The sequence below is a fragment of the Aphelocoma coerulescens genome, chromosome 5 (genome assembly GCF_041296385.1).
Source record: "Aphelocoma coerulescens isolate FSJ_1873_10779 chromosome 5, UR_Acoe_1.0, whole genome shotgun sequence".
NCBI classification, from domain to species: domain Eukaryota; kingdom Metazoa; phylum Chordata; class Aves; order Passeriformes; family Corvidae; genus Aphelocoma; species Aphelocoma coerulescens.
This window is the reverse complement of record NC_091019.1, coordinates 8,481,338-8,499,697: the sequence shown is the minus strand read 5'-3', so window position 1 is coordinate 8,499,697 and position 18,360 is coordinate 8,481,338. Positions and strand designations below refer to the sequence as shown.

The window sequence follows — 18,360 nt, the reverse complement described above, 5'->3', positions numbered from 1 at the left end:
GATTCAACTCTGTAATACAAACCCAGAACTATTTTATGTGAGACCAAATGGTAATGCATAGGTCTTGCAGTTTCTTGCACAGGTCACCTGAAAGAACCAGCTTCTGCAGAATATTCAGACATACAGATTTTGCATTTAGATGGTACTGAATTTCTCTTGCCGAAGTGTTTGGCTCTATGCACGCATACATACACCCACAGTACCACCTTCTTCAAAATTTGAACTTTGTCGCTCTAAGTTACTTTGTCCCCTTTCTTTTAGCAAGGGAATTTGGAAGCTGGTGCTGCTGAAATGGCTTTATGTGAAGAGGGCTCTGTTGTGATATCTGGAAATCCCTGGTGTACAGTCCTACTTCAGCATGACCAGCTAAGGAGTGCTGCTCACACAGGGAAGCCTGCTCATTATGCTTAAATCTGCTTTCACCAACTGGTATTGTTTTATCTATCTACTTACCCACCCACTTACCATTTCCAGATCTCTTCATCAATACACACCTATCTATATCTGGGGTTTTTTAATTTTTTGTGCATGTGTTTTAAAAATTCCTCCCTATGATCTCTCAACTCATTCAAAAATGCTGGAGACTCTTAGGATTGCCTGCTTCTCCCAATATTTTCACTGTTTGATCCCCTCTGTTTTTTTGCTGCTACTTTCTCATACTATTAAGTTACCTTTAAAGTAACCACACCAAAAAGGAAGCTAAAGGACTGTGTTGGAGGTTAGGATTTTTTTCTTTTTTTTTTCTTTTCTTTCTCTCAGGGAATTTTCTCCCATTTGTTGCCTAAGAGACAAAGAATGTGGCTGGGAGAAGGAGGAGGGGGAAGGGTGCAGTTGGCTACCCTCCTAGCTGGGGGGCTTTCTCTTGGCAAGTGCAGAGATACCAGGAGATTTTGGCTGGGGGGTGAGGGGCCTGGGCTCAGCTCCTTGCTCTCTCTCACTCTTGGGACTGGAGGGGAACAGTCAAGTTGTTGCTACCACAGCTAGAATTTGCTACCACCAGAGTCCAGCTCTTTACTGCTTCTCCTACTACAGATGAGCCTTTGCTTCTAAGAGTGGCCATTGAACTTGAACCTTTTTTCAACACCTGATCTCACTGCAAAGGACCCCCACCATCTGCTCGGGTGCCTCAGGGGAAAACCCAGGACCCTGACCCCCAACCCCCTCCAAAGGGAGCATCTCCCAGCTGCTTGCAGGAGCGTGGCTGCTGCTGCCCAGCCCCACTGTTTTCTGCTGCTGATTCAGGTTTCTCAATACACTTCAACTCAACACCCCCTGCCTGCCAGGACACCCCTTGGTTTCTGATAAGGCTGCAGAGTTTCTGCTACATTTTTGTTTGCCACCCCAGGTGTGCCTGCCTCTGCCGTTCCAGCTGCTGCTCTGAGGTTCCTGCTAGAGACCATTTTGCCATCTGAAGGGGCACTGGGACCAGCTGCCCCTGTGGGTTTGTAGACGAAGCCCCTTTCCTATCTCTCCCGCCAGCCTGCCCGCCATCACCCACTTACAGAGAGGCGGCCGAGCTTGCGCCACAGCGCCCCCTGCAGGTGTGGGGGAATCATCGCTCCCGCCCTGCCCGGCTGGGAGCCACCAGTGCCCCTGCCAGCTGTGAGCAGAACTGCACCCAAGGGGAAAGGGCCTGAGAGCCAACAGAAGGTTGTTACTGGGCTTCTGGTTTTGTTTGTTGTTGCTGCCAGTGGTGTTGTTTGTTTGTCTTGTTATACATACATATATACACCAGTAAAGAACTCTTATTCCTTTTCCCATATCTTTGCCTGAAAGCCCTGTAATTTCAAAGTTATAGTAATTTGGGGGGAAGGGGGTCACATTTTCCATTCCAAGGGAGGTTCCCGCCTTCCTTGGCAGACACCTGTCCTTTAAACCAGGACAGACAACAAACGAGCCCACACCTATAAAAAGACTTTGTCCTCCCACAAAAAAAAAGTATTAATTAAAAGCACTAACTAGTGCTATTATTTGTGTATTGAATCAGAAAGATAACAGAATGCAAATATTAAATACATTAGACCTTTTGGATTATAAAGACATACTATTGATGAAGCTACTAAACAAATAAACAGTAAGGAGTAAGGAAATTCTTGAGCAAGAGTAGTTCTACTGAATCCGACAAGCAGAGAATATAATATGACAGTTCAAACATATTCTCACTCCAGAGCTTGCCATCATCACAGGAGCTATCTGGAGCATATGTGACTAGCTACAACTCTTGAACAACTGTGATGTTCTTACAAATTTTTCAATGCAGATTTGAGCAAACTCTAAATTCCTTTGTTTGTGCATCCTTCTTGTGCTAGGGGGCTACACAGGAATCCAGTAAGAACAACAGACAAGAAGCAACAAAACATGTATGGCTTCGTCCTGTGTTGTTACTAAAGAAATAAATGAAAACCATATGGCAATTTGTTGTTCAAAAGGGATTTCTGCAGATACTCCTCAACCTACACTTCCTTTTCCTGAGTTACAGATGGAATCTACTTCAGCATGCTTTCACAGTACCTTTTTCCCCCTCAGAAGACCCTACCTTTAAGCAGATCAAACCACTACATGATAGATGTTGCTATTTGCCTGACGTGTGAATATTAGACATGGTGCAAAAGGACAACTTAAGGTACCAGTTTCTTCAAAACCTCATTTAAATACTCATATGTACTGTGAATGAAACTGTGACCTCACCAGTCAGACAAATGAACAATTCCTCCCTTAAGTAACTGCATTGGCTAAAAGCCCTCACAAGCCAGATGATAATCCAAATTGAGGCAGACTCAGAATCTCTTTCTGAGGAAACAATGATGAATTTGTATTCATTGTAGCTCAGAGTTGTTAAAACATATTGCTGTACACTGCAGCTTGGTTTTGAGTTACACCTGTCTCTGAAAAATAATCTACTGTAACATATGCTGTAGAATATATAGAACTGACCTAATTCCAGAACAAGTTTGGTAAAGATTTGTAACCTGGGTAACCACATGTATAATGTTTTCTGCAAACCTCATTGCAGGTTTGACTCAAGACAACACAGACACTCCCTTCAGCTTAGACAGGCCAAAGCAGAAAACAAGTAATCTTCATGTTGCTCAGCAGACTTGTGAATTTAGCATAGCTACTTTCTGCTATCACACTATGTCTAAAATATGGATGGCTATTTTTTTTCATTACTTTCCCAGTTACTACCTAGCCATCTGCATTAACTGTAATGCAAGGCTCTTGGTACTATTAGCGAAGACAATGTTTCAATTTCTCATAGCTGTTAGAACTTTAAAATACCTCTAATCAAAAAATATGTTGACTAGTGCTGATTTTGCTGCAAGACTTTACAACAAAAACTGATATATTCAAAATACTACTACAACAAAATATAAACTGGCAGGGCTGTTTAATTTATCATACTGATTTATCAGATTTCAAAAATGACAAAAAGCAGAATAAATAAATCAAAATATGAAGGCAGATAAGGAACCTGCAATTTTGTGGTGATACCCAATGAAATATAACTGATGAGGGTTCTAGAGAAAATGAGTGGTGGCGAGGGTTGCCTATTTTCATAGGTCCTTATTCAGGAAATTTTGAAAATCTGTGGAATAGGTACAAGGTTTGTCCATAGATACAACTATATCAAGCTATACTTAAATCAGAATGTAGGAAGTTAATGCCTAGACATCTAATCACAGCATTATCATCTGTATCCAGATAGAGTTAAGCGACATCTCAAAATTTTCTGATATCCTTGGCTTTCTCATTTAAAATACTCATTCAGTGAAAAAAAAGAATTATATTTGACTCATTTCTACAGCACTCATGCACCTGCATAATGTAAGGTTTAATATGTCATATTTAATGCTTTTTTTCAAAAAGCTCTATATTTTTTTGTAGTTACAACCCCCAACAGCACAATCTGGAATAAAAAGACATATTATGGGCCCTTCAAAGGTGTCTGAGTGACAAAGATGGAGTGCATCCTAGGTTGAACAGTTGCATCAGGCAAAAGAAGTAAGAGCAAATATTAAACATTGAAACTTGCTTATCAGCGCCCTGAAAGAACATTTTAAGTAACACTGTTTAAATATGATATTGTTTTAAGGGACTGTATTAATAGCTGCACTGCTCTCAGCCTTCAGAGTCAAGATGAGGATGGCTTTGAAATTTTCTGTATATGTTAGTGCTCCTTGGAATGAAAATTGAAGAGCTAAGCCCAAATAAGTTGCTTTATTCACACTGACATGAAAACTTGGCCTTTCTGCTCAGGACAACAGTAGCGAAGGGTCACATTCTCTCATTACTTGTATGACAGAATTCCATCTTCTAGTAATTTCAGCAGACTCTTCATATTATTAAGCTTGCTAGGTTCACTCATGCCACAGAAGCACCAAACATCTTTGGAGAATTCTTCATGAGATTCTTAATCACAAATCCAAGTTCCCGAATACTGAAAACTCTGGAGCAATATAAAAATGTGATGTTTACAAATTCTCATTTAAATTCACAAGAAATGCAAATCAATTTCACAAGTTGTTTTAGAATGCAGGTCATTAAGATCTTAAAATCAGAGAAAAGCAACCATACCAGCTAGCTCTACTCTACAACAACAGTGGTTCTCAAAGTAGCTCAAAGCGATTTAACAAAAAAGTTAATAAAGCAACAAGCTCCCCTGTGAAGGCAGAGCTATTGGAGATTCTCAAGCCGATCCTCAATCCCTCTAAACCACACTACAACTTCACGTGGATAATATATCAAATGAAACAAAATATTTGGAAAAGATGAGAATTGGAATACATGTAGAAATACATCTTTTATAGAGAGCCCTGATTTCCTCAGAAGTCTCAATCCAAGCTATTTAGCCTTGAGAGGCTAAATCAGTACTCTCAAAGACTTAATGGATATTGAAGTTGATTAACACCTTCCTGCCTCACTGAACCAGGAAACATTGAACTCCTTGACAAGAAACATGAGAAGCACCCCAAGTTACCCACTGGATTTCAATCTGCAGTCCACGTTCTTAAATCTCATACACCAATATGAAAGCAACTCAATTTTAAAGCACAAACATGTTTTCTTTTTCCTTTTCTTATGAGGGAACTGAATTCCCTCATAAAAAAGCTTTGATAGGGGTATTAAAAAAACAACACTAGTTAATAAAAGCACCCAGCAAAGTATGCAGGAAAATTCAGTCTGTGTATCAGGACAAAAGTCCTAGATGTTTAAAATTTTAAGCATAGTAGTTGCCTTGATCTGCACCCTAAACACAGGTTTATTCAAACCCAACCACCAAGTATCTGTTACAAGAGCCTCTTGCAAATTCGGTTGCTTTTCCTTCTGAAGAATATAAGTTTTCAGTAGAGTTCCCTAATAAAACAAACAATTGCTTAGCACCTGTCTCGCACCTATTACGGAAAACACAAAATCTGCCATAAGGCTGTGATATATTTTTATGTCCTGCACTTAAAAGATTGTGATTCCTAACTAGCTATCTTTCCCTGGAATTACTAAACTACAAAATACCTGCAGAGATTATCTTTGTTCTTATCAACATTATCTTATTTCTCCTGTATGAATAACTACTAATTACTTAGCAGTTTTAAACAAACCTGTATATTAAAGTTTGAAGAAGAAGATTATTCTTTGTAAAGGATGGTTGGGAAGAATCTAGTAAATAATAAACATTTCTTTCCCTTTCCTCTGACATAATTCCTCAGAGGCCATAGGTTGCATCACCTTTTGGAAAAGTAAAAACGATAAAGGTATATATTTAATAATAGGGTTTTTATCTGAGAATATTACTGAGAGAAATAATTTCAGAAAACCAGTTTCTGCCAAAGCAGAGGTTAAAAATAGCCAGAAAATACTATACAGATGGCTAAACAGATCTAACACACTGCTGTGCAGAGACACAGATTAGTCTACCTCTAGAACACTGCTCTTCTCAATAGACATTATCTTTGGATACAAGTAGAAGACCAAGAATTATGGGGATGAAGAAGAATGAGACTCATTTTTTCAACCCTTTCTGTGTCTTTTTATAAAACTATTGAGCTCTGCTGTAGGTTTTGAAACTGAGGGTTTCACTCTGCGTACCCAATTTGAACAAAGAGCAAGACAAAAGGATGGCAGCAGCCTCCTACCCTGAACACCTCCTCACTCTGTCAACAAGGGAAAGATAAATTAAAGAAAAACAACACCTAAATTCTAAACAGTAACAAATCCTTGGGATATAAATAGGGGTTTTTTTCTTTCTTCTCTCCTTCGTGTTGAAGGCTCCCAGACATCCAAGAGACCGGAGAACTTAGTCTTCTTATTCCTCCAAACCTTGTAAAAACAGCTTTGGTACTGAAACCACAACTTCTCAGCTAGAACAAGTACTCAGAGTAGGTAAGGGAAAAAAAATGCTCTCTACCCCATTGTCTCCCATTTTAAAAGTTACTCCTCTTTAGCAAGTGAATTTGAATATTATGTTACCTGGCAATAGCTAGGTTCTGTTTCTGAAGAGTTTAAAAGTATTTTCTATTTGTTTTCTGGAACTAGGAGATTTGCTGATGTATGTTTTTCCTATATGACTGAGAATCCACATAAAAATAATGCCCTTTCAATCCCCTCAAAGAAATGAAGCTTGGTCTTTAAGCAAGTGAAGCATACAAGGCACAGCTGTGATGGGCAGTTGGCCATTTCATGAAGATTACCACTGATTCTGTAAAAAAAAGGGAATTTAGGGCACTATTTTGTGAGCAGCTAGAAAACAAACATTTAGTCAAAATCTCAGCAACAGTAAGTTAGAAATTACAGTAACCAAAATACTAAATTTTAAATAAAGAGTGATACAAAGTACTAAATTAAAAGAAAAAAGACACAATGTCTTTTGCTTCTGAGATCAGTGCCTATGAACTTCAGAGTACAGACGCTCAGCTTCTTCTAAATATCTCATGATAAAATGATGAATTCTTGATTACAATGTATGTTTGCTTAGTTTTGCTATAGCCTTTTGATCAAGATTACATGCTGTCCTCCCCCATTCATAAAAGCTTTAGGGTGAGAAAAACAGAGGCTGAACTCAGGTACATTTTGTACATATCACACTGCATTTGAAAAGTTTGGGAAAGTGATAATCATGTTAGTCAGTAATATACAGGTTACATAGCTACATGAGAGCATCCTCTCTTTTCCAAAGCCTGATGACTGGCAAGGTACCTTGATCAGGATTTCTTCAGGAATAAGGAGATGAGAACAAAAATCTTCCTCTCAAAAAGTAACTAGCAAAGCTCATTTAGTTATTACACAGTTTTATGACTTGTGCAAACATAGAGTTTCATCAGTCATAAGGCAAAGAACCTGAACATAGTTCAAGTTGAACTGGAACACTGAAAGTTAGTTTTGGAGTAGGTTTTTTAAAGATTATTACAGAACATCTGCATTTTTTCTGAAGGGCCATGACAACGATTCTGGAGCTTGTTAACCATTGCTGTAATGTAAGAAATATTTTCTTATGAAAAAGTAAGGCCTAACACTGTGGCTCCAAGTCATCTAATGCTTTTATAAATGTAGACTTGACAGTTGAAAAAATATGTTTTTATACTAATTAATCACCTTTGAACCTGACTAAACTAGACTTTTTACAGTCTGAGACAGCACCACTCATTACTGCACACAAGACTAGCATTAAATGCAAAACCTCTAGAACAAAGAAGTAAATTTATTATGGGATTACCAGAATAGAATAAGTGCTTTGAATTATTTATTTTCAACTAACCAGTCAAAGAGAAGAACTTGAATGAGGCAGAATCCAGTAACCTCATGATTTATGTATAAAGAATACCATTTCCTATCATAATTTATGGCATGCTATAAGAATAAAAAAAAAGTTTGTTAATGACTGAAAGAGAACAAAGTGAGAGAAATCTTGGTTCACCTAATCCACCAAAGTAGAATTAGAGAGAAAAAAAATAGTAAAAATAATGGTTCCATGACCAAGAAAAAATAAATAAAGTTCATTGAGGGAATTTTCTTTTTTCTAACATGAACACAATACAGGTTTTAAAGTGATTGAAAGGAATGAGGGACTTGTCTTTACAAACAAGCTGTGGGCCTGCTGGAAGATAAAACTAGTACCGAGAGATAAAAGAAACTATGGGAAGGATTCCACTGATTGATGAATGGAAAGAAAGAGATTTGTCTTTACAAATAAATGGGGGGGGGGTGGGGGGGGGAGAGGGAAAGGGGGTGGTTATACATTAGAAGGGAGTCTTAGGTATTAGGCGTTTCGGGAAGTCTGTACCTCTCAAGTACCTCAGCCAATGGGGAAAGAGAGAGGGAAATGTGGCCAGGAAATTACAATAAATAGGAGGCTGCACTCTCCAAAAATTTCAGAGATCCCAGGGGAATGCCCCATGGCCTCTCCCTTTATTCGAATAAAGTAACAGGACTCCTCTGTCTCCTTTTGGGACATAAACCTCTGGTGTTTGTGGATTAATTTACCTAACATGATAGTAATCACAACTGGAAATTTACCTTTATATTTGCTGACCAGCAAAGAGCTTCTGTTTGGCAGTTAAAATCCCAGACAAACAAACAACCCAATACATAGATTGAACCTAAGTTGTACCTGCACTTAAAACACCAGCTAATATTACAATCACAAAATTACAGCTAATGTTCTTCCTCTACTTTTGTATTTGGATAACAGGATGATATGAAGACTAAAAGCTGAAACAAACCTAGTAACAATTGCAGTGAACTCTAGAGGGTGAACGACCTGTCGGTATCACGCATATCGGCATCTCTAGATTCACCTATACAACAGTTGAGAACCAAAGCAGCACCGCTTTTCAGGAAAAAAACTTGGGCGGGGCGGGGCCGACGTGGGGTCAAGGCCGGACCGGGGGCCTCCGGCCCTCAGTAGCTGGGGCGCGGAGAGGTCTGTGGCGCGGCTCGGCCCACCTCACGCCACCGGGGGTCCCTGCTGCAGCCGCATTATTTGACACCCGGTAAAGCATCCAATAGCATCAGTGCGCCTCCAGAGCAGGACCCGGGCTACAGCCCGCACGCGAACACCCACAGGCACGAGTGTAGGCACGGACATAGGACGCACCTGGCACGCACGGGGCGATACTGCGTGGAAATCGCGGCGAGACCCGTGTGCCCCCTCCCTGTGCACCTGCAAAGCGGGCAGCTGCGCGGGGCTTCCCGACGACCGCCGTGGGGACAGCGGGGTTCGTACTGACCTTTCTGCTGCCGAAAGGACTGGATGGAGCCCGAATGGTGAACCATCCTGGCGGACAGCAGCCTCCGAACTGCCAGCCCGCCGGCTGCGGCGGCGGGGGGCGGAAACCCAGCGGTGCGGCGCGGCCCGGCCCGGCCCGGCCTGCCGCGCAGTGGAGGCCGAGGGAATGGCGCAGCAGCGCCTGATGGGGAGGGGAGAGGCGGTAACGCCGGGCCCGAGGTGGCGAGGGACGGGTGCGGAGCCGGTGGCTGCCCCTCCGCCCGCACCCCGGGGAAGGGAACTGTGTCAGCAGGAATCGGCGGGAAAGTGTGTGTGGGCCCCGCTGAAGGAGAGTGCCGGCCCCAGCCCAGTTACCATCTTGGCTCTGCTATTCCTACTGCCTTCCTTGTTTCCCTTTAGAAGACATAAGGTGTTCCTATTGAGGTGAAGGGCAGCGAAGTAAAAATTGCACCTCCTTTATGCAGTAACAGCTGCATTTAAATCTCAACGTTGTGAGTTAAGTTTGTATTACATCTCCTCCATCCCTGTTCTCACACCATGTCCCTGAGCTGCATCACCAGCTTTTTTGGTTTCTGTGTATTTTATAAAACTTAGAGTCTCAACCTTACTGGAGATAATTTTTTACAAGAAGTTTTTACAAGAAGACACTAAGTTGCACATTCAAGCCTGATGTGGCCCATTTCTATGCTAGATGTGTTACAATTTCCCTTTTCTCTAGAATGTATGCCATGTGGCTCCTTCCAGACAACAAAAGATTCGAACTTAAAAGGTTATTATTTCTTTCCTTGTTGCTCCCTGCTCACATTATTCTCTCTGGATTCTAAGTCTTATGATAGCATCGTTCAATTCCTGTAGAATGTTTTGGGGTTAATTTTTAAATTTTTTTTCCCTACCACAATAATCTGGAGGTTTTGGTCCTCCTAAGTTCATTCACTCAAATATTCTAACCTGCATCTAGCAATATCTATATTCTCTTCTCCATTTAGGGATACAAACATTGTTTACTCATCAGAAATTATTTCAACCACTTAACTAGCTCAGGTTACAGCATTCCCTCAAAGTTTGTGGCTCCATTTGTGGGCAATATGTACAACAGATTTCCTCTGACAGTAAAGGCAGAACTTCCCCATAGCTGACTGGGGCTCGTAGTATACAATCTGCTAAAAAAATTACATAATTGCCACCCCTTACTGATGGCCAGTCTGTACTACTAAAGTTGTACTACTTTTTCTATATCAGTGTAGTTAAGCAACCAAGATGGATACACACTTTTTATTTTCGTTTCAGAATGTTTTTCCACTATGAAAACATTTTCAACAACCATATATAAACCAATACATCCGTGCATGGGCTCTTATAGAAAGGTGGGCAAAATAAAAATTGCATCCTAACTGGTGAGGTATTCCCCAGCACTTTTTTTAGAGTTTAACAAATCCTGCTCTTACATAACACGCAGCTGACACATCCAATTGATACCATAAGGGGAAAAAATAAACTTACCTCCTCAGGATAGCTGACCACATTTGGGGTTGATTTGGAACATTTGCAGAAGATTTGTTTTTAGTTTAAGAAAAGATGCAGAAGCTATAGTGTTGTGTATCTTACTCATTTGTTGGTGTCCAATGCCTCTCTGCACGCTGAAGGTAATAGATGAGACATTCCTCTGCACTCCTGCAATTTCAGAAAACCTGCTAGGAACAGCTTTTTCCTGCTGAGGTACAGCACTATAGGTGTTGCGTGGCAGAATAAGCCAGCTGACTCTTGCTGATCAACAAGTTCTGGCAAACTAAAAGCAAGCTAAAAGAAGAGGTAGAATAAAGTATTTGTTGTTTACTTTCAAGCTTTATTGTAGACATTAAAGTGGATTCATAGAGATTAAAACCAAATCAATACCCTGAAAGTCACCCAGGGGAAAAAAAAAAAAATTAGAGTATAATAAAGACTATAAACTTAGTAGTTAATAAACAAATGAAATCTGCAAAAAGCAAATGTAGTTCTTCCACTGTAATGGTCTAAACCTTTGTCAGGTTCTAGGGCAGATCTATTTCTTTGAGAAACCTTGGCTGATACCTTTTGACTTGCCCGTGAAGTAGAAGAGCAGTATACATTATGCTCCTTCTCTTACCAGCACAAAACAAAGGAGGGCCATTACTGGCTCTCCAATTATAATAATTACAAAATGCAGACAGGAAGAAGAGGGGCTCATAAGTAAAATTACAGATGAAAGAGAATATCACGCTCACTCTTGGAGAAGAGGCTGTCAGCTGCCTGGTACTCAGGGCCGTCCTCCGAATTTCTGGTCCACAATCCTCCACAAGGGCTTACAGAACTCCTGAATTCAAGTAGATTTCACTGACAATAATAATACTCAGAATGATGGGAAGAGAAAGCCAGGGTAAGGCACTGCTCAGAAACAAGGATTGAATTCTGAGACTAGAAAATTATAAATTATATATGTTATAATTATAAAGCTCTATTTCTAACAGTAAATGGTATGTATGCATGAAACTACTGATAAAACAGCTGGGGTTAAGGTCAACAAAGAGAAGAAAAAATACCTCTGCAAAAGTATTTTAAATTGAATCCTTTACACTGTCAACTGACTTAACTTGATAATTGTAAAATATAATCATATGAGTGTTGCAGTGGGGATACTGCAACACGCCTATATCAAACCAGGAGTCCCGTGGAAAAGAAATATATACGGACGGATTCTTGCTAGATGTTTCAGAGATGTTTATTTCCCCAGCCGCATGGCCGGGCTCTGCCGGGAGACTCTTACAGTCGGGACCCGAGCTGCTTTGCCCGCGCAGGGGAACACAAACCAACCAATGGGGAACGAGGCTGACCAGGGGCAGGGAAACCCCGTGCCTCCCTCAGGGCTACATGGCGCAGGGGAGGGACCCCAACATCTCACCCGTTTTATTTTAATAAAAGGAGAATGAAGACAACTGGATAAACATAACAAGAACAGTTTCAAAACAAAACAAGCCACCCTCCTGAGTCTTTAAATGTCCAAACAAATTCTGTGGAACATCTCAGGGCTGACAGAAGGGAGACAGAACTCTCTGGACATGCCTGTGGGGAAACTGAGGCAGGAGAGGGTTTAATTTCTTTCCTCCCCCTTTTCATCCCCCCGTCGGCATCGGAAAGGGATTTTTGGGGAAACAATTGGCAAAGGCATGGTTTTGTGAGGGAAACCATGGATGAAAAAACGGATTGGGAATAAACTGGGGATAGGGTAAACTTAGGAAAGGGTTCATATTGGGTATAGGGTAAAAGGGGAAATTAGGCTGTGGGTAGGGAAATTGCTGGAATGGATATTGTTTATAATTTTCTGCATAACGGCTGCCTTTGACGGGAATACCTCCAGGCCCAGTAACATTCGCTGCTTGTAAACCCTTCTTTCCTTGCACTATATCAAATTGAACAACTTCCCCATCTCCTACACTTTGCAGGTAATTTTTAGGGTTATTCCTTTTAATGGCAGTTCTATGGATGAATAAATCTTCCCCTGTATCATCTCGTGTTATAAATCCATAGTTGTTTTTCACATTGTACCATTTCACAGTTCCTGTGATTTTCGTTGCTAGAACGTCTCCTATCACGTGCTTGCGTGTCTGTCGTGGCTGCTGGTCCCGCGTGGCCGCCGCCTCGCCAACTCCGACGTCTCGGTCAGGCCCCCGCGCCGCGGCCGCTCTGTGCTCTCTGCACGGCCCCGCTCCAGCGCGTGTCTGGGCTCTGCACGGCTCCGCTCCGCAAACTCCACGCTGCTTCGAGAGCGGCCCCGTTCCGGCTCGGCGCTGCACTGCGCGGCTTCTCGTGTCGCTGTGGAAACCGCCGCTTCTCCCTGCATAGGGCTCTCCGAGCCGTATGCACAGAGTGGGCTTCCACGCTGACCTCCGGTTCCTGGCTGCTCGTGGCCCACGGCTGCAGTCATACACTCCTGGGGTGGCCGCCACGCGGTCTCGGCCACGGGAGAAGTATGATCTTCTGCTTTAGGGGTAATGGGATCATACAGATGCTCCTGAAGAGCGTCACTGATTATAAAGGATCCACGGAGAGCTTCTATCGCTAGTCCATCCCTTAGCTTATCACAGATCTCGTTCCAGAAACACTCCTGAGAATATCCAGGAGGTTTGATATCAAAAAGTAAGTCTCGAGAAATATAGGGGAACTCTTTGAAAAGCCAGATAAAAAAGTGTTCAAGATCTCCCGGTTCCAATACTTTTTTGTTTTGTTGTTCAAGGATCCCTTTTACTTCTAGATACATTTTTTTCTGTGGCTCAGAGAGCCCCATTTCCCACGATTCTTCCATAGTCCAGATATGCAATAGCAAAACAAAACCAAGAAGAGGAATCCAAAGTTTCCAGGGTTTACTCACACAAATCAGTCACGGGGATCGTTCTGCTCGCAATCTTCCACCATATGTTGCAGTGGGGATACTGCAACACGCCTATATCAAACCAGGAGTCCCGTGGAAAAGAAATATATACGGACGGATTCTTGCTAGATGTTTCAGAGATGTTTATTTCCCCAGCCGCATGGCCGGGCTCTGCCGGGAGACTCTTACAGTCGGAACCCGAGCTGCTTTGCCCGCGCAGGGGAACACAAACCAACCAATGGGGAACGAGGCTGACCAGGGGCAGGGAAACCCCGTGCCTCCCTCAGGGCTACATGGCGCGGGGGAGGGACCCCAACATATGAGGATCTAGAAAGATAGTTCTTTGGTAAATAAGGAGAGTTTGGGCCAGTTTGAAGATCTTTTTAGAGTGCAGATAACAGAACAATTAAGAATTGATGGCTAAGCTATGTAGGAAATGCATACATTCTTAGGCTTCATATTCACAGGCTACATTGGCTCTGAAGTCCATTGAAATAAAAATCTACCCTTGTAATCACTGTCTAATGAATATTCTCTTTTGAAATATTTAGTTATATTATGCTGTGTCTCACATTTTTCTCTGTGTAAGTTTTTATAAATCTTTTCTAAAGCAGATGAAAATTCTGGAGAGATCAGGATCAAACAGAAGTAGATTTCAGTCTTCTGTCTTGACAATCAACAGAACCAAAATCATGACTTAAAAGCTTAAGGTTGATCTTACTGAGTTTTTACTTAGGTTTTAGGGTTTTAGTTTTGACAGTGAGATTTATTCTCTTTGATAGATGTCGTTTTTTATAAGATAGTCTTTGTCAGAAGAGATTAGGAAATAAGATTTGGTCTTGCTTCATCATAACACATCTAGTCTTGTGAAAATCTTTATTATTTGAGATCTGTAAAACTTTCAAATTATAATACCAGGAGGACTGAGTTGTTTTGCCACTAGAACAGGCTATGAGAAAGTCATGCTTTAAATTAATTTTTGTACTTCCACGGTGCTTTTCAGAAAGTCAGATGAAATAGAACCCTAAATTAAAACCTAATTCACCTGTGTTGTTTCTTATGCCAATTATTTCCTTAAGGAATATAGCCACCTCAAAAGTTAACTACAGCCAGTGTTAACTATTGCCCAGAAAGAAAATGAAACTTACTCCAAAAGAAACTCATGAGGTTCAGCAAGTGCAAAATACTGCACCTGAAAAATCCCCATATGTCAATTCAGACTGAGCAGCAGCTCTAGTAGAAAGTACTTGAACATTATGGGAAGCACTAGCTTGAACACCAGCCAGCTGTGCACTTGCATCACAAATAAAGAAACCTTAGGAGAAATGCAGCCAGCAGATGAAAGCGTTATTAATCCCCTTTACTTGGCATGACTGTAGCTGTACCTGCAATTTTGTGTCTAGCTTTCCCACTTCACACCCACTCAATTCAGGAAAGGTGTTAGAAAATTGGAAAAGGTCCATAAAATGCTACTCAAGAAGGTCAGGAGTCTACAATAAATAAACTGTGAGAAGTGGAATAAACTTAATTTAATCTGAAAATTTTGTTTAATTTAATCTGAAAAATAATCTAAGATGTTCCAGGAGCCTACAACTACTTGGAAATCACTTGCAAAGATTACAGTACTAAACTCTTTATAGTGCTAAATGATCTCGTTGGTGATAATAGCCACACATGATGGCATGGGAGGTTCAGATTGAGCACTAATAACAAGTTTTTACAGCATTGGTAGTACATCATCAGAACATGTAACCCAAAAAGAGGTGAAATATCTGTCCTTTAAGGTTTTCAAAATATGCCTTGACAAAGCTGTGTCTGACCCAGTCTGGTGACGGCAATGGTAAAGCTTCAGGAGGTTGGTCCTGCAATGGTTATAATAAAGGATGTAATAAAAATAAAATGCAAGGGAGTTGGAACCAGATTGATTCAAAACAGGAGATAGATACACAATTTCAAATTTTAATTAAAATAAACCATAAAGTTAATTTTTCATATCTACAGTGAAGGATTTTGTTGAATATATGTTTATGCAACTTTTCAAAACGCAAAATAGCAAGATGATATTAAATGTCCTTTCTCAAACATACTAATTTCTAAAATTCTTGTAGAGTACAATTTCTAATCAATTTGCAAGAAAATTTTTGAGATAGGGTGATTCTTTAGTGTAAAATGTTGTCTGGATAAGAGCATTAAATGTTTCCAGCAGCACCCAAAATTATTTATTTTGCTATCGATTTTTATGTAATACATTTAAATAGTATGAAAAATCAGTGTTTACAGAATTGTTGAGTCCGCCTGTCAAGGAGTTCTATAGTACTTAAAGCTTTGCAATGCAAAATTCATCTTGTTCAATATTTGCAATGAAGTTGTTTCCAAATTTTTTGTTCTTACTGAAAACAGGGAGAATTTTGCCATAGACACTAGCACAATGATTTATCTCTCTGTCAGTCACTATGGAGAAGGTCTAGAAAGCAGATTTTGGAGCATGCTAAAGTGTGTAGTAGATGAATTGAAAAACTGAAGAACATATCTATAAAGATTTTACCTTGTGTTGCTAAGACACAAACTCTTAAAATCTCACTGATTTCCATATTTTAATATTTCATTTCTATGGTAATTTAAGAGACATTTTCTCTTGGTATGGATAGAATTTTCTTATATCCGTGAAACTGACTGTGTTTTCTGACTGATATAAAGTGTTTGGGACTCAATTCTGTAGCTCACTGCAATTGCATGCTTACTTTTAAGATTATAGATTACTTTTATAGATTTCTGTTTGCATCCTGATCTTTTCCCTGAATGGAGTTAGTTTTCCAGTTTGGGATTAGTTTATCAAGCTAACATGAGAAACAGAAAGAAACTTTACAGTTCATGTGTTTAGTAAAATTTAATTTCCCTCAGCAAAGAAGCTTTGTTGTTAATATTTGGGTCAAACACTAAACTAGAATTCTAGAATTCTAGAGAGTTCCTCATTCTTGTGCATGGTATACACTGGATTCCTTGGAACATACCTATATAGAAGTGAAAAAATGAGTGAAATGTCCATTGCTAAAAAACTCTTACATAGTGATACAGAAAGAGTATAAAGAAAATACTAATGTCAAGAAACAGGTGAAGAGGAAAAAACAGAATTTTAATAACAGCATGCAATTTACATACCTATACAAATTTTTAAGGTAGGCAAACTTCGACATTATGATATTTTTCTCTTTTATTACACATCTCAGTTTTCTTATTTCACATTTTATCTGAAGCAAACAGCAAGAAAGATTATTCTCTAACTCTGCAGTACCAGCTATCAAACTGCTGCAATATAATTATATTTCTGATTAACAGCCTAATTTTTCAAGTAAGGAAGAAAATAATCAGCCAGACTAATAAAAATCACTGTCAGTGATGAAACTATCCATCATCTAATTTGTTTTCACCGTGTAGACCTATTTTGCAGATATGCGGGTTGTTTCTTGAGTATCATGTTCTTAGTACAGGGAGCTTCAAGAGTTACAATGCTAGATGCCTTTAGAAACAAGATGTTGACATAGTCCTTAGCTGCATAGTCTAAATCTACAGTTCAAAAAAAAAAAAAAGCTACCATTTAGGCATTTCTTGCTAGATTTAGAAAGAATTTCTTTTCTTGTCTCTAAGATCTGGTCTGCTGGGTCATCAGCTCATTGATTTAGAGATTAACCCTCTATTGCTGCTTAGTGCAGTTTTGACAGCCAAGTCTTTCATCACCTTCAAGCTAGTTTTGTGTAGAACCTCTTAGTTCTTATTATTTGGATTTCTTTGGCCACATATCTGCTCTTTTTCCCAACTGCATTGTTTTACCCTCTCCCACAAAACAAAACAACACCACCACCATTAAAAGGAGCAGCAAGAAACCCCCTATCTTTATGTCATTAATCTATTTCCACACTTCCCACACATATCAAGATGGAAAAAGTATGGCAAGAGTATCTGAGCTTGACATGTTACTTCCACAAGAATGGGAAGTGAAATTCATTGTTACAGTTCATTCAGGAAAGACAATTTTTCCACTATACTTTTTTTTCAGAACTCAGAACAGCAAAGTCCAAATCCACATCTGAAAGTCCTAGGATTACAATAATACAATCAAAATAGTTCAACAAAAATATTAGGCTATCCTCTGAGAAGCATCTAGCACAGTGATGTATTGTTTCTGCATAGCAATGTCAAACCTTTCCTTTCCAACTTGTGTAAAACATTGAAGTTCAAATATGGTAACTTTAGATATAGCTCACAACATGCCTGCATTCTTTGTTGGCCAACCTATCATCTTCAAAAGCAAAAGGAGTTACTGAGAATTACTTAGTTTTTCATAATTCATGTTTCTTCATTGCAGCACCCTCAATGAAATTGTAACAGGGTGTTTCAACTAGCATCTTCACAGAAACTTCTCTCTTCAGCATCATGTTCACACTCAACTTTGGTCCTATTTCCTGTTACATTACAAGATTTTTTCATGACTGCAAAATCCTATGCTGGGTGCAATATTCTCATTCCAGCTTTCCATTAGAAATATGGAATGTATTTGCTCTGACAGTGACATCTTATGGATCGATGCCAAACAAGCTGCAAGCCCACATGCATGTTTACCATACATCAATCACCTCCCCATCATTTTGGAAGAAACATACTGAGGTAAGATTATCCTGTCCCACAGACTTCTGTATTCCACCACTACAGAACTTGCCTGCTGGGCTACACCAGGTGAACTCCCACAAGACTCATGCCT

General features: G+C 40.1%; 1 protein-coding gene across 4 annotated transcripts in view; it reads right to left on the bottom strand.

Annotated features, from left to right (window-relative positions):
* The window catches only part of ANO3 (anoctamin 3), a 208,094-nt gene that overhangs the window by 144,720 nt on the left and 45,014 nt on the right, over positions 1-18,360 (bottom strand). Inside the window, exon 1 of one of the 4 annotated variants that reach the window (XM_069016483.1) lies at positions 9,089-9,312. The exons of the other annotated variants lie outside the window; for them this stretch is intronic. The gene's annotated coding sequence lies outside the window, so the exon portion shown is untranslated. Of the gene's footprint in view, positions 1-9,088; positions 9,313-18,360 lie in introns of those variants that run through there. 4 annotated transcript variants of the gene reach the window in all.